The sequence below is a fragment of the Cnephaeus nilssonii genome (assembly GCF_951640355.1).
Source record: "Cnephaeus nilssonii genome assembly, chromosome: 7".
Lineage (NCBI taxonomy): Eukaryota > Metazoa > Chordata > Mammalia > Chiroptera > Vespertilionidae > Cnephaeus > Cnephaeus nilssonii.
This window is the reverse complement of record NC_137078.1, coordinates 49,563,413-49,579,401: the sequence shown is the minus strand read 5'-3', so window position 1 is coordinate 49,579,401 and position 15,989 is coordinate 49,563,413. Positions and strand designations below refer to the sequence as shown.

Below are 15,989 nucleotides of genomic sequence, written 5' to 3'. Positions count from 1 at the left end.
CCCCCACCCTAACTTTGCCTATACTCTATGGGGAAATTAGGCCGAGGACTCAGAGGCCTCTTCAATGTAATCACAGGCTGATGGCTAAACAATAGGAGGGAAAGGACAGACTTGCAAGAGAAATCCAATCCAATTGCAGTCAGCAAATATTCATAAAGCACCTAATGTACTCTGAGAGCTCTGAGGGCACACAGAGGTCTCGGCATGGCGCCTATCTTGGAGACCTCACAACTGGTGGGGCAAGATCCACATATTGATTCAGTCAACAGATATTTTTTGAGAACCTTTATATACCAGGCCCTATCCTATCTAATAATAGACAAATATGCAAATTGACCATACCTCCACCACACCCACCAGCCACGCCCACCATCCAATCAGAGTGAGTATGCAAATTAACCCAAACCAAGATGGCTACAGCCACAGAGAGCAAGGTTTCCTAGGTAACAGAGGAAGCCAAGCTTTCCGCCAGCCGTTGCAGGCCTAAGCCTCCACTCAAGATACAAAGTTTCAATTATAGAAGGTAAACAAATTCAAACAAATGGCGGCAGAATGGAGCTTGAGAGAGCAGGCTAGGGTTGCTGCCGGCAACAGGGGAAGCAAAGCTTTCCGCACACCCTGGCCGGGCTCAGGCCTCTGCTTAAGGCTACAAAGTTTCAATTATAGAAGGTGTATTAACTGCCACAGAAATGGCTGCCACCCCGGAGGGAGCAGCAGGCTTGGCTCCGCTCCAGGCTACAAAGTTTCAATTGTAGAAGGAAAATAAATTCCAGATACCAGGGCCTCTGCTTGCGTTGCCAGGGGGTGTGACCCGCCTGCAAACCACCACAGGCCCCTCGCTCAGGCCGCCCCACGCCCCAAGGGAACCCCACCCTGATCAGGGACACCCTTCAGGGCAAACCAGCCGGCCCCCACCCCTGTACCAGGCCTCTATCCTATCTAATAAAAGAGTACTATGCAGATTGATCATCACTGCAACACACAATATAGCTGCCCCCATGTGGTCAAAGATCCTGCCCCCATGTGGACACAAGATGGCCACCACAAGATGGCCAGCAGGAGAGGGCAGTTGGGAGGCACCTGGTCTGCAAGGGAGGGCAGTTGGAGGTGATCAACCCTGCAGGAGAGGGCAGTTAGGGGTAACCAGGCCGGCAGAGGAGGGAAGTTGGGGGCAAACAGGCTGGCAGCAGAGTGGTTAGGGGGTGATCAGGCTGGCAGGCAGAAGCAGTTAGGGGCAATCAGGAAGGCAGGCAGGCAAGCAGTTGGGAGCCAGCATTCCTGGATTGTGAGAGGGATGTCCGACTGCCCATTTAGGCCCGATCCCAGGGATTGGGCCTAAACGGGCAGTCGGACATCCCTTGAGGGGTCCCAGATTGGAGAGGGTACAGGCTGGGCTGAGGGACAACCCCCTCCGTGCACAAATTTCATGCACCGGGCCTCTAGTGTTATATAATACATGAACATGACTATACCATATAAAGTAATTAATAAAGTACTAAATTATGTGGTATTGGCCTTAAGTGTTACAAGAATTCTAAGAAAGTAAGTTTCAGCAAGGACTTGAGTCAAGAGGGTTTCATTCCGGAAATGAGTGTGTGTGTGTGTGTGTGTGTGACTGGAATGAAATAAAAGGGAAAGGAGAAACATTCTGGGAGGGTGAAACCAGACCTCTGTTAAATTCAGTAACTATTTATTGATCACCTATTATGTGCTCTGCAATAAAGGAGGCACTGCAGGAGATACAAGGTTTAGTGAAACATAGCTTCTGCAAGCTAACAAACTGGTGAGCAGAGATAGAAGTAAGAAAAGTCCACAAATCACTATAATACAAGGAAGATATGATAAGAGGGGTACATAAAATGTGTTAAGAGAGTTCTATGGAAGGAAGGTCACATTCAGTTGAGATTAGGCAGGAAGGGCTGCTAGAGCCACAATATTTTGAGACGGGTAAAGTTTAGCCCTGGAGAGATGAAGGAAGTCACAGAGTTAGGAATGAATATCATGTTCGTGGGGATGGTGAAATGATCAGCCTGAATGGAGCACCGAATAATGGAATTGGGCAGAGGGGGGAGGGTATTGCTGAATAGATAGTGTGGGATCAGACTACAGAAAGCCTAAAACCAGGGATGGAAATTACTTTATACATCTTAGGCCAGAGGGAGCCATAGGAGGATTTGAACAGAGGGATGACATGGTAGAAGCAGTGCTTAAGGAAGAGCAATCAAGCAGCAGTGTGCAAGTTGTATTACAAAGTGCAAAGTCAAGGAGACCAACAAGGAGTCTACTGCAATAAAAGAGGTCAAGTAAGGTGAGCCACTGCCCAGTGGTGGTGGAAGTAATAGAATGCGAGATTCAAGGTTCATCACAGAGTGGTCAGGTGGCTTAGGGATCAGGAATAGTGTCGCAGGAGTCAGGCTGTTCTCTGTCACTTACTATCAGAGTTACCCCAGGTAGGTCATTACACTTCTGAGTTTAAGTTTCCGTATTTGTAAATAGGGTTTACAATAGTACCTATGTCATAAAGATGTTAGGAGGATTAAATGAATTAATAGCTGCAAAAGTACTTAAAACAATGACTGGTACTTAAGCCCCCAATGTTCATTATTAGTCATATAATTACATGAAAAGATAAACAGAACATGATGAATGTTAAGATTTGAGGTTTAAACTACACCTGAAACCTATATGACCATCTTAATCAGTGTCACCCCAATTTAACTTAATAAAATAAAAGACAGAGTCAAAGGTGGCTCCAAATGAAGGGACTAAAGACCTAGAAATCATGATTCTCAACCACTTCTGGTCCATTTCCTTGGTTTAAGGAAAGGTTGATGCTATTAAAACAATTGGGAACAATAATGGGTGGAAGAAATTATAAGATTGTTATAAGAAAAAGAGCATATCTTGATTTTTCTATTTAAATTTTTAAAATTTTTAATTTATCTTTCTCATTGAAATTTTTATAGATATTCTCCCTTTTTTCCCCATTGACCTCCCCCCCCCCCACGGCCCCTTCCCCCGCCCCAGGTCTCCACCATTCTAGTGTCTGTGTCCATGGATTATGAATATATGCATATAAGTTCTTCAGTTAATATCTTCCCATCCCCTACCCACACCTCACCCACCGCCTTCCCTCTGAGATTCGTCAATCTGTTTCATGCTTCTATGTCTCTGGATCTGTTTTGTTCATCAGTTTATTTGATTCCACATAGGAATGCAATCATGTGATGCTTCTCTTTCTCTGACTGACTTATTTCACTCAGTATGATACTCTCCAGGTTCCTCCATGCTGTCTCAAAGGGTAAGAGATTCTTCTTTTTTTACAGCTGCATAGTATTCCATGGTATAAATGTACCACAGCTTTTTTATCCACTCATCTACTGATGGGTACTTGAGCTATTTCCAGATTTTAGCTATTGTAAATAGCACTGCTATGAGCATATGGGTACATATATTCTTTCTGATTGTTGTTTCCAGATTCTTAGAAGTAGGAACAAGATTCTTCTCTTTTTAAGTTTGAAGTGACATCCAATTGAAAAGTCCAGCATTCAACTGCAGTTAAGAAACTGAACCCTTGGGTCAAGTCTTGAGATAAATATTTGAAAGTCATTGAGTTTATATCATGAAAAAGTGATGAACTCCGTAAAGAAGATCAGGTATGTAATGTTATAATAACAATAATGTTTAACATGTTTTTAGCATTAACTGCTAAATATTGTACTAAATGTTTTTATGCATTATTTTGTTCACTTGACACAATAATCTTGTTAGATAGATAGATTGGACACTATTAGCCTCATGTTGCATATGTAAAAACAAGGCATGGAGAGGCTAAGGAACATGCCCACATAGTTGTTAAATGATCCACCTGGGACCCACACCAGCCAGTCTCACTGCAACACAACAGGTCCTGTTGTCACACCCTATGAAGCCAACATTGGTTCCTACTCCAGGGGGAAGTGTGTCAAATGTTTCCTGTTTGAGACAGTTCGTGTATACTTTAGTGTCAAGTACTCTGACACATTATCAGCTTCTCTTTTTTCTGACTGCTTGCCGGACTCCACCTCCAAGCAACAAATACGTTTCAGGGTATCTAATCCCCCTTTCTCTGGGAACTGACCTCCTCTCTAAACACAGGAGTGACTCACCAGCAGCCAAATTTCTCCCACGTGCCTGTGCCCTGGCAATCTGTGACTGGGTCTGGTTTGGACAGGAGACTCAAGCTGGGCCACGCATTCCTGGCTACTCTATCCCTTTATCCCAGGAATTTAGAATTGGGGTGGGCAGTGAGTTAGTCGGTAGGAGATTGGAACTGCAAAATATAAAGCTTGAAGGTCAGAAAAGCAGAGAAAGCTGGCTTTCAGAAATCACTGAAGCAAACATGCAGAGATGGAAGTCCTGGTGGACCTTAGCTTCCTATTGCAGTGCCTACCTGAGGCCCAGGCTTCAGTTTCATGAGACACCTATATCCTTTCACTGAAGTCCTATTTATTTATTTATTTGTTTGTTTACTTATTTTGTTAGTTCACATTGGTTACGGGCAGCTGAAGAGTCCTACAAATATACTCACCCTATATAGCTCAACTTAGGTTTCAGCAATTCATTTTAACAACATTTATTATATTCTTGCAATAAACAGGTGGTGGGGATTCAAGAAGAATTCTTGAGCCTAAGTCTGCTTTCACAAAGCTCGTAATTGAATAACAAATATATACACAAGACTATACTTTCAGCACTATGTGGCTGCCATGATAGAGACAGGCAGAGGGTGCCATGGGGCACAGAGGGGCTCATAAATGGATAGGTGTCGTGTCTCAGCTCCTGGCTGACACTGAGCTTGGGCTTCACTTTCTACCAACCTTCTGGCCGGGTGCTCTTCACTCTGATGTGGAACATAGTGCGGGTATTCTTACTGGTCCAGGTTTCAGTTCCCCAAACACTAAAATATCTCAGAACTTTGTTGAGGGAGTGGGGAATGCAAGTTTCCACCACCTCCACACCAAATACTACATTTCTGTAGGTCTGAGGTGCACCTGGAAATGTGTGTTTTTTTAAAAGTCCCATCAGATAATTCTGATGCACAATCAGACTTAGCACTAGGCTACTTGATTTATTCTGAATTTCATTTTTAACCTCTATCTTAGTTCATACATAGTCCTTAATTCTAGCTGTACATAACAGAGCAAACCTGATGGAATGAGAGGAAAGCAGGTTTTCATGATGTGTATGAGCTTTGGGAAACACCACAATTAAGGACAAGAGGTAAAATGAAACAGTTATAGAAAGAGAAAGAGAAAAGTGACATTCAAAAAAGCCAAAAAATTTCAAGAAACAAGGAAGATTAAACTTCCCCCCACCCTCCCGCCAAATGAATATTAAGTGAATGCGTTCTTGTAGCAGGGACTGCAGTAAGTGCTTTCTACACAGATATGCCCTTTTGTACAATTCCACATGGAAAAAGGTGAATTTCACCCCCCTTGGACTATGCAAACAATAGCAGTGATATAAACTCGTATATTATGGCATGTAATGCTCCCAATAATTCTGTGTTGTGTATCATTGTTATCATTCCAGTTTACAGATGAGGAAGTTGAGGCACAAAAGCGTCAGCAAATTTGTCCTAGCCCACTGTTAATGAGAGGTAGACATGGAATTGGAAGGCAGGCGATCTGACCCCAAAGCCTTTGTTGAGCCACTGGGCAGTAAATTCCTCTTTACTAGTAGTGATCTTAGAGAAATTCCACAGATGAGTGGGGAGAGGAGGTAGGTTGAAAGGAATCAGAAACTTTTACTGGTCCTGTAATTATTCACTTTTCACATTAAAGATAGACTAACCTGGTTTAAAAGTATCTGGGGTGGCTTTCAATTTTGGTGTGATTTGCAGCTCACCAAGTGAAAAAGCAGATTGCATTGTAAGTGAAGCGCTATTGTCAAATCTGTCTGAAAGCTGACACCTTCTGACTGTAAATCCCGGCTGCTTTATAGTTCAGTTGAAAATACACTAAAACCACAGTGCAGTGGTAAGATCCAGCTGATTCCAAATAGTAATGACAACTGGGAAGTGATGACTTCAGCCTGCCCCATGTGCTGGCAGAATTTGTATTGTTATGCAAATTTTTATTTCCTGAAATCAATACAGGGCATCGCTGTTTCAGAGGCCCTCATGCGCTCTAATTGCTTCTCTGGAATAAATAGACTGAGGGGCCAGCTAAATGAAAAAGCCACAATGCTTCACTGTGATATAGCACAGCTAGCTGAATATAATTCATATTTCTTATTTAAAGAAAAAGAAAGATAATTAAAATTAGGTAATCATAGTAAAAGCTTCTTAAGTTCACGTGACTGTTGTTTTTTCTCTTCTTAGCTCCATTTTTTCTTTTACTTTTAAAAAAATCTTTATTGTTGAAAGTATTATATATGTCCCCTTCCCTCCCACCCCCATTGACCGCTTCAAACCACCCTTGTCCCCCACCCCAGGCCTTCACCAACTTCTTGTCTGTGTCCATGGATTATGCATAAATGCATACAAGTTCTTTGGTTGATCTCTTCCCACCCACCCCACCACTTATCCCCACTTCCCTCTTAGATCACATGACTCTTGATCACCAAAATTATGACAATAGAATCACTAAAATCATTCATGATAGACAGTTACACATTTGTTATTGTAAGTGACATTTTGTATTGAGCTCATACAATGTAATTATTCTTACTAGAAATAATTTATAAAGGCTAAGGAAAATAGTCCAGGTAATTAATTCAACTCATGGGTACAGATTTCACATGACTGCTGAATGCAAATGTCAAGATAAAGCAGCCAGTCGAGCCTGAAAGACTCTTTTCTTTGAAAGCAATCTGTTTCTCAAAGAAAATGACAATATAACTACCATTGATTTTTTTATCATAAAAAGCAGAAATCTGAAACATTTCATTTTATTCTTTTAATATATTCTCCTTCAGAGAATCTAATGTGACATGGAGAGCAAAAGAAGAATTAAGGTGGGGCAGACAAGTATTTTAGGACTTAGAGCTAGCAAGTCAGATAACTTTCCAACAAGCATGGAAATTTGGTGAGACATAAAATTAAGCCTTGCTTTAATGTTCAACAACAGCCAGTGGAGAATTGTGAATAATTAAATACGTGTTTTACTTTATTTTTCAAATGTGTTTATGATGTTATGACTAGAAATGAGGACCTGCCACTTCATCCAAGGAAAGGGTTTAAGTGACTGCTTACTTGTACCAGGGACTGTGGCCTCAACAAAGGATAAGAAGCCATGCTCTCTGCCATTTCATACAGGGTAATGTTTCTTCTTCTCAACCCAGCACCCATGGCCTTTCATGCTATGTCACCAGCCTCATCTCCTGCCATCCATCACTTCAAACCTGACTTTCTAACAGTTCTGTACTGCGATGTTTTCCCTCCCAAATCAGGTGTTTTTCATAGTGTCCTTTGAATAATATGATTTTCCCATCCTTTGGCAATGGCTAAAGGAAGCCTACAGTTCTTACAAATTCCTCACCCATCCTTGAGGAAGGAATAAGGACCAAGACATTCTACTGGCCACTGTGCCAGCAGGTGGAGCCCACTTGACTAGAGGCCAATGTTGAGAACTTTCATGTAATTCATCCCAAAGTAGCTAATTCCATTGATCTCAGAGACATACATACTTCTATTATTGCCCTGTTGCACTTAGAACACTGCACTACATGCTGTGGTAGGAAGATATCCACATGCTAATTCCCCAAACTTGTGAATAGTTTTCTTTACATTGCAAAAGAGACTTTGCAGATGTAATTAAATTGAGAGCCATGAGATGGGGAGATTACCCTGGATTATCCGGGTGAGCCCAATGTAATCACAAGAGTCCTTAAATGGAGAAGAGGAAGACAGAATAGTCAAAGAAGAAGCTGTGACCATGGAAACAAGGTTAGAATAACACAATGTGAGAAAAACACTACTGGCCAATTCTGGCTTTGAAGATGGAAGGGGGTCATGAGCCAAGAAGTGTGGCTCCCCTAAAGGCTGGAAAAGTAAGAAAATGAATTCTCCTCCCTTAGAGCTTCATTCAACAAAGGAAATGCAGCACCACCAATTCTGGATTTTAGCCCATTGAGACATATTTTGAACTTCTGACCTCCAGAATCATAAGATAATAAATGTGTGTGATTTTCAGTCACTGTATTTGTGGTAATTCATTATAGCAGTAAGAGGAAGCTAATACACATGACCATTTCTTCTACTGAATTAATAGCTCCTTTAGGGCAGAAACTAGATCTTGGTTATTCTATTGTCATTACCTACTTTGGTGCCTGGTATATACATAACAGGTACTCAATAAATGTTTATAGAGTAAATTTAAAAAGAATGTCAATATAATTTTGAACTCCTGTTTCTTTAATTTAGGCTATAAAAATACAAATAGAAGATCTATTTGACAATTAACAGTTAATAATTTTAGATAAATTTCAACTTGGATTCAAGGCAAATTACTAGACTACTAGAATTGCAATGACGTTAAAAATTACTCTTCCTACCACCAACATTCAGCATCTATTTGTAGTGTCCAGATCAGTAAGAGTGAACAAAGAAAGTAAGGGAGACAGAAACCCATACTGGTAAATTAAAATTGGGTATTAAATTGCCCTGTATCAAATGTTATCCCTGCCACCTACAAGCTCTATGACCTAGGGGAAATTACTTTTTATCTCTCTGAAATTCCATTTTATCACCTACAAAATGATAGATACTAGTGTAGGGATTCAGAATAAGTCACCCCAAAATATGTGTGGATTATTTTGAGCTCAAGCCAACATAGACCCTTTGGGCTCAAGAGAAACATCTGCCCAGCCCTCCCCAAATACCTAGAAGAATCTAAATCAGAGGCCTTGCCCATAATAGATTATCAGAGATAACCTTTTTGAGCTATCTATGTAGCAGGGCAAACTACTAATTACTGAAAACCTGCTCTTATTATTCTCCAAAGATTTTCCTCCCCTCTAAAGCCCCAAGGCACCTTACCTCCTCCTTAGCTCAGAATGCCATATATACCTCATTTTAACTTTCTGCCCCTAAACTTCTCATGTATGTGAGGTCTTGGTCTCTCTCCTACATGCATATGTAAATATGTAATTAAATTTGTTTTTTTTCCTGTTAATCTGTCTCATGTAGATTTAATTATTGGACCAGCTAAAATAACTTGAAGGGTAGAGGAATATTTCTTCTTCCCGCACAGTAGCAAAAAATAAAAATAAAAAAAGGAAGAATTTAATTTCTGCCTTCAGAATGACCATAGGAAATAACAAAATAAATGTAAATTATGCTCATAAATAAAGTAGATCAGTGTAGAATCATTGCAACCCAACTTTATTTTAAATACCACATAGGTTATAAGTGACAGCAATAATTCTAGAAAGGTTTCAATGACTAAGCTGGGTGTGACATTTATGGAATAACTTTTGAAGGAGAGGAATTTTGAAGATGCTTAAAGGAAAGAATGTGTCACATAGGAAGCTGGACACAAGCACATGCTCAACCACAGCAAAGACTAAGCTGGGGGAGGACACACGAGAACAGTTAGGGGAATGAAGAACATCACTGGGAGGGAGAAGAGGATTCAGTAAGCCCCTCAAGTCTTCCTGTTACTGGAAAGGGGACCCTGGCCCTGAACGGGTCTGCCTAGGGCCAGCTGGTAGCGGGTAGGTTATTGACTTTGTGCAGGAAAGGTTTCACAATACAAGTCCAGGTGATTTTGAGAGGATGTTTATTAAAGCTGGGGACAATGAAACAAGGAAGAGCCTAGGATAGAAGAAGCAGCAGGAGAGGCACCAGGTGGGGAAATGAGCCGAGCCTGGGCTGCTTTGGCTCACTAAAAAGTAAGAGAAAAGGGAGCTTTTACAGGTCTAGGGGGTTAGCCCAGGACAAGCAGCTGCTGCCTATTTCTGCCCGGTTGCAAGTCTCATGGGGTCCCTCAGAGTTTAGGAGATGCCTGTGGGGAAAGCAGGGGGAAGGGAAAGGTGCAGGTGCGCTCCCTGGGGGAGAGCTGGCCCTGAGAACTTCCTTTAGAGGGGTTTTAAAGGCTGGGCGTTTAGGGGAGGTCTTAGGGGAGAATCTCAATAAAATATTCATCAGGTTTATGCTGATGTGCCAAAATAAGATTTATTCCCTTAACTTCATCTGTCGTTGGGTGTAGTTGGCAAATGGCATTAATTGGATTTCTGCTCTCTGTCTCTGAATAAGGTGATTTAAGCTATTCACCCTCTGGTTGAGAAGTGTAAACCATTTACTCTTAAGTCTCCCAGGTTACAGATGATAGGATTTTGCGATTTACTGGATGGCTGTAAACTGCTTGGCTATTTAACTATCTGTCTCAGTTTCCCTATTCTGCTCGTCCTGGCTTAGTAGCTTCTCACTGTGAGGAAGTGCCACAATTGCCATGAGTCTGTTTCTGCTTGATGCAGAGGAAATAGAAGAGTTAAAGTCAAGGAACCAAGAAGATTGCTGTCTTATTTCAGACATAGATGGTAGGAGCCTGGCTGCGGCTGTAGAGAGGATGAGGCAATTCCAGAAGCATTGCAGAGGAATCCATTCCGTGGGGGTGAAGGAAAGGGCATGGACCCAGCTTCATCACTAATGACAGCAATCCCTCATGCAGAAAATGATGTGCGTTCCAGAAAGTCATCTTCGGCAGAAACATGACCCCACATTGGACATGACAAGATTAATGAAAATGCAAATGAGACTCCTTCAGCACTGATTCAACCAAACAATACAGGCGCATCACGACCTTAGGATGGTTGTTTTTCTCCCAGTTTCAGCAACTTCTTAATCGTATGGAACGATAAATCACTCTGTGCTACATCAAGAATGTCAAATCTCCTGCTTTAAGAATGATTTTTCTAATCACAGGGTTGGTTTCTAAATAGTTTACATCATTATTTGAAACGATTCACCCTTTATGAACACAAATCATTAACATTTAGTTAGAATGTCAACCTTAGAAGTAATAACCCACAAGAAGCAACCTTCACTTCCACTGAGCAGGCAAAAAAAAAGAAAACATACATAAAGCACTCAGGGTGCTTCTTAATAGACTGATTTTATAGGCAGTGATGAAAGATGCACGTTTAGGGGGCATTGAAAATGCACTTCTTAAAAAATGATTTTTCTTGACGACTGCGACAAAGCAGTGAATTTGTGCTATAGAACAGCCATGAATTATTAGATAATCACACATCTACTCAGAATAAATAAAATTCTGAATCAATATTGGTTTAAAAAGCGAGTCTGGAAGCAAACAAGAACACGAATTGTGTTTGAAGGTTGTCAGTGTGGGTTTTCTAATACTTCTTTCTAAAGACCCATGACATATTCTAATTACATTGAAGAGACTCCTTATTTTCTTCCAGTCTCATAGGTTGTGCATTTCATTATCATGCCAGCCCCTATTCCCTCACCTCCTAAAAAATGTAAGTACAATTTCACAGCCAGAGATAGGAAATGAAGAGCATTTCACTCCCCCTAGATATAAAAATAAGTGACTTCATCTTGCTTTTCCATCTGCAAATTTCAGGCAATAGTACAATAAATGAATAAAAGTTGGGGGGGATAGATTAGAAAGTTATCATTATATAAATACAAAAATTAACTTTTGTAAATAAGGAGCAAATTATCTTTAAAGTTATAGATGAATAAAAGGCTTTCCATTGAACTTAAGAAAAATACCAAGAATTTGTCAATTTATCACAAGTCTATAAAGCAGTTTGGTAGCTAGTGGTAATATCTCTTCTAACTTCCTAGTATTGTCCTCAGGTTATTGATGAGAAAAAATTAAACTGCTTATCAACTCTGACTTTTGCCACAACACAAGAAGATGAACGATAATAATCACAGCAATAAAACCCCTATCCCTGGGTCTGAAGGATAGGAAAGAAAACATATTCTAGTGCATAATTTCTATCAAGGCATCATGATCCAACAAATAAAAACTACAAGAGGAGTACATTATTAGAATCTGTATTACATGTAGTGCCTTTCACCAACGGTTCAGACTCGCCGCTTAAAATGAGAAACGGGAATAACAGACAGCAGTGATGCACACAACCTACACCACCTGTGATCTCAATTCACAGAGAGAGAAAACAAGAGAGAAATTGAGTCTTTCTTCTTTCTTAGGGCCGCGGGTGGGAGGTGGGGAATGAGTGGGCTCTAGTTATAGAACAAGATAATCACTTGGAAAGGATGCCTGGAGTCTTATCTCAGTCCCTCGGGGAGTCCTGTCTCCTTGGATCAAGTCAAGGACAAAATAGCTTGTAAATTTTATGAAGCTAGCATATGTGAGAGAGAAATGCTCATAAAATTTTTCTTCTCTCAAAATGGATCTTTCACAAAGAGACTGAACATATTGTAAGTTCATTGTCAAAAGGAAACTTTGGACTTGTTTCTTATACATTCTGCATAGGTATAAAGGAGTGAATGAAAGACTAGGGAAGGGAAATCTAGCACTCAAGTAAAGGATTTGACTCATAATCTCCCATAATGGTAATAATATAAAACTGTGAAGATAAATCTGTAAGTAAAAGTCTACTGGTTAGCTCCAATTCTAAAAGTATGAGAAATTCAACTCTCTCTCTCTCTCTCTCTCTCTCTCTCTCTCTCTCTCTCTCTCTCTCTCTGTCTCTCTCCAAAAAACAACTAAAAATTCTGAATAAAAGCTTAAAGAACATATTCTTAAAATCACTGAAAATCTTACAAACTGGTGAAGAAATATCAGATCAAAATCTAAGTGGAAGTAAGAACCCAGAGAGGAGGATACTATTAAAATCACTATAGACTGAAATTTACCAACTTAGCATATTTATATATACTTAAGACTCAGTTTAAATATTATATGAAAAGCCAAGTTTTGGCATTGCATTTCTACATCATGTTTCCTATGCTTAAGGAATACATTGGTTTGTATTTTTGCAAGAGAGCATTTAGCTAGGTTTATAAAAGTTTAACAAATAACTAACAATTTTGGGGGTCAATATTTACTGAGGCTGGTATCACATCTCTAAGGCAGGCATTGGAGTAAAATGTCAATATTATAAAGAAATTTTGCTTTGACCAGAATTATTTGACAGAGTAATCAATCAAGAAACAAATAACCCCTGCTAAGTATCACAGTTAATAAGACTACCTGACCAATTAAGGACAAGGTCCTTTCATAATCGCTGACTTGGGTAATTATTTGTTCTATAGATCCTAATGGGTTCTGACTTAGGTGGGCATCAACTCAGGTTTTCTGGAAGATGTGTTTGTAAAGACTACTTTAAGTGGGTACCTTGATATCATAACAATAAAATCGATTTTGGCTCTCCCTCTGCACACGTACGTGCGTACACACACACCACAACCACAAATTCAGAACAAATTGGTATTTTGAATGCTTAAAATCAAACACTGGTCTCCTGAAAATGTATTCAACGAGTGTCTCTTACTGTCAAAGGAAATTTTGCTTCCTGAGACATATGCAACTATGAGAATATTCTGCATGTTTACACACTCTGCCACAACCTCTTCTAAAACAAAGGAAACATAAACACACTAACCAGTTAAATACACATTAAAATTTGTCAATAATATTAAACTACAGTCCAATAAAAATTTTCCTTGCAGGCATATATCTCTCTTATGCTTATGTTTTTATGGAAGATACCCAAAGAAAGCAAAAATGATTCATTCTTTCCTTCTGATTACTTTGATATAAAACAAATAATCTGCTAAGTATTATATAAGAAATATTTTAAAAGAATATTTGTATTTTTGGTTTTAAGGACAATTACAACTTTTAGGAGTTCCTGAGATAGAAGAAAAAAACGAATGTGGAATATTTCTTTTGAATGCAGTGGTTAAAACTGTGATGACTTGGGGTGGCCAAGGAGAGGTCAATGGGGGGGGGGGTGTGAAGGAGACTTATGTAATACTTTAAACAATAAAGAATTTAAATTAAAAAACAAAACTGTGATGATCACAGTGATTCATAGAGAGAATCTTCCATAACAGAACTTTCCATTCTGAAGGTATATTATCTCATTTTTGAAAACAATTTAAATCAGTCTCAAAGTAGAGTTTTAGTTTTAATTTCATAATAATAATTTTGGCACATAATTAAATTATTATTTAAAATAAACATCAGAATTTATTCATTATTTTTTCATGTTTGCAATTAAATGTAGTTCTGTTGTTTCATCAATATAAAAAAACAATAGGTTTCCTTTTTAATAACTGAAGAACTTAGCTCGGTTTGTTAAAAAAAAGTAAAGTAAAACTTGACCAGGAGGATAAATAATAAAGGTGAACCAGGTTAACTAATTACCAGGTTTTTTTTGTTGAAGTTTTCCTAGTGCTTGGCCATGTTACTGCTTCCAGCTCATATTCTCAAGCTCCAATCACTATCCCATGTAAACAGTCCACTATCCTCAGTGGGCTCTGAGCTTTTAAGATACTATTTATCTATGTTTAAAAATAAAAATGAATAGTTTAGCTTTTTTCTACTAAGGGTGGTTCTGACTACATGAAGCGTTTTCTTCAAAGAATAGAAAAATGATATCTCTCAATGATCCACACTCTGGCTTAAAGCCAAGCCTGGTAACCTAGCAAAGAATTCAAACTCCAAAAATTAACATTATAGGCTTTCCTTTAGTTCTAGGAGGAAAGAAAGAATTTCTGGACTCTGTATTCATAGGCCAAAACATAACATATCCACATCTGAAATAACTATTTTAGAAAAAAGAATATCACTTTAAAGATTTGTTTATTGGAATTTAGTTTATTTAAAACAATTTCACTCATTTCTAACTCATTTTATCTCTCCTGCTACTGGAACTGACTCAGGCCCAGGTAGCATATTGATCAGAATATTTCTAAGCATGGTTTCCTAATGTGAAGATGGCCAAGTATGTGAGTGAATAAATGCCTACAGATGACCTCTTTCATGCAATTTATATAGACTAAGTGTTCCTGCTCCCACTTACCCTATCAGGCAAACCAAACTGAGATAAAATGCAAATATGTAGCCACAGAGGTAGAAAGAAACAAGTGAATGGGGACTGGTTAATATGCAAACATGTACCATGAATCTCTGATTGGAAACATACTAGTAAGGTAGGGAACTGGGTCCATTTTGCACAAGGCATCCTTATTCTCTGGTTACAAAAGCTAGGGGTTAACATTTGAAAGCTCTTAAGGGAAATTTAAGAATATTATGAATGTCTAGGTACAACCAAAAGCCTCATATTGAAAGTGCAAAAAAGCATGATGTCAGTGGAACACAGATTCTAAGATCTAGGTCTAATCCTGGCCTAGCACTAACAGAGTGATGCGGGAAAATCCTTTAACCCTTTGGAGCTTAAAGTATAAAATGAAGTGATTGAAGACAACTCCCATGGTTCCTTCAGGCTCTAAATAGCTAGCATATGATAGGTCCTGCATAAACGCTTGTTGAATAAAAATACCTATAACTGCCAAAGATTGAGGGACAGAGACTACAGGATGCAGCCTACCCACACGGCTCTGATCCAAAGTGAAGAGAGTGGAGAACCACCAGGGAAGTTCAGAGTAGGTCTCATATAGACATGGGACGGAAGTAACAGAATATCTGAAGCAGAAACCAGAGCAACCCTAGCAAGATTATTATAAACAGGTTGTACTCAGAACATTCAACCAAAATTCAAAGGTGTCTCTGGGTTTCCTGCAGTGATTAAACAGGAAGCTGAGTACCACCCAAGAGAGAAGCTTGGATGTGGGGTCAGAGTGGGAATGAAGTAGGCCCACAGTGAGAGGAACCAGTGCGTCAGAGACAGAGAAAAGTGAGAATGGGAGAGAAAATTTAATTTCTCTGTTTAATAGAAAACCTAGCATTTAATAACTCTCAACTGAATGCAAGTTGTCCCAACAAACAATAATATGACCAGTTTTGTTGGTTATATGAAGAGCTTGCATGTGG

General features: G+C 39.4%; 1 protein-coding gene across 1 annotated transcript in view; it reads right to left on the bottom strand.

The window, feature by feature from the left end:
- SLC44A5 (solute carrier family 44 member 5) overlaps nt 1-15,989 on the bottom strand; it is a gene marked incomplete at its 3' end in the record, with an annotated part of 331,574 nt that overhangs the window by 123,877 nt on the left and 191,708 nt on the right. The gene's annotated exons all lie outside the window — the stretch shown is intronic.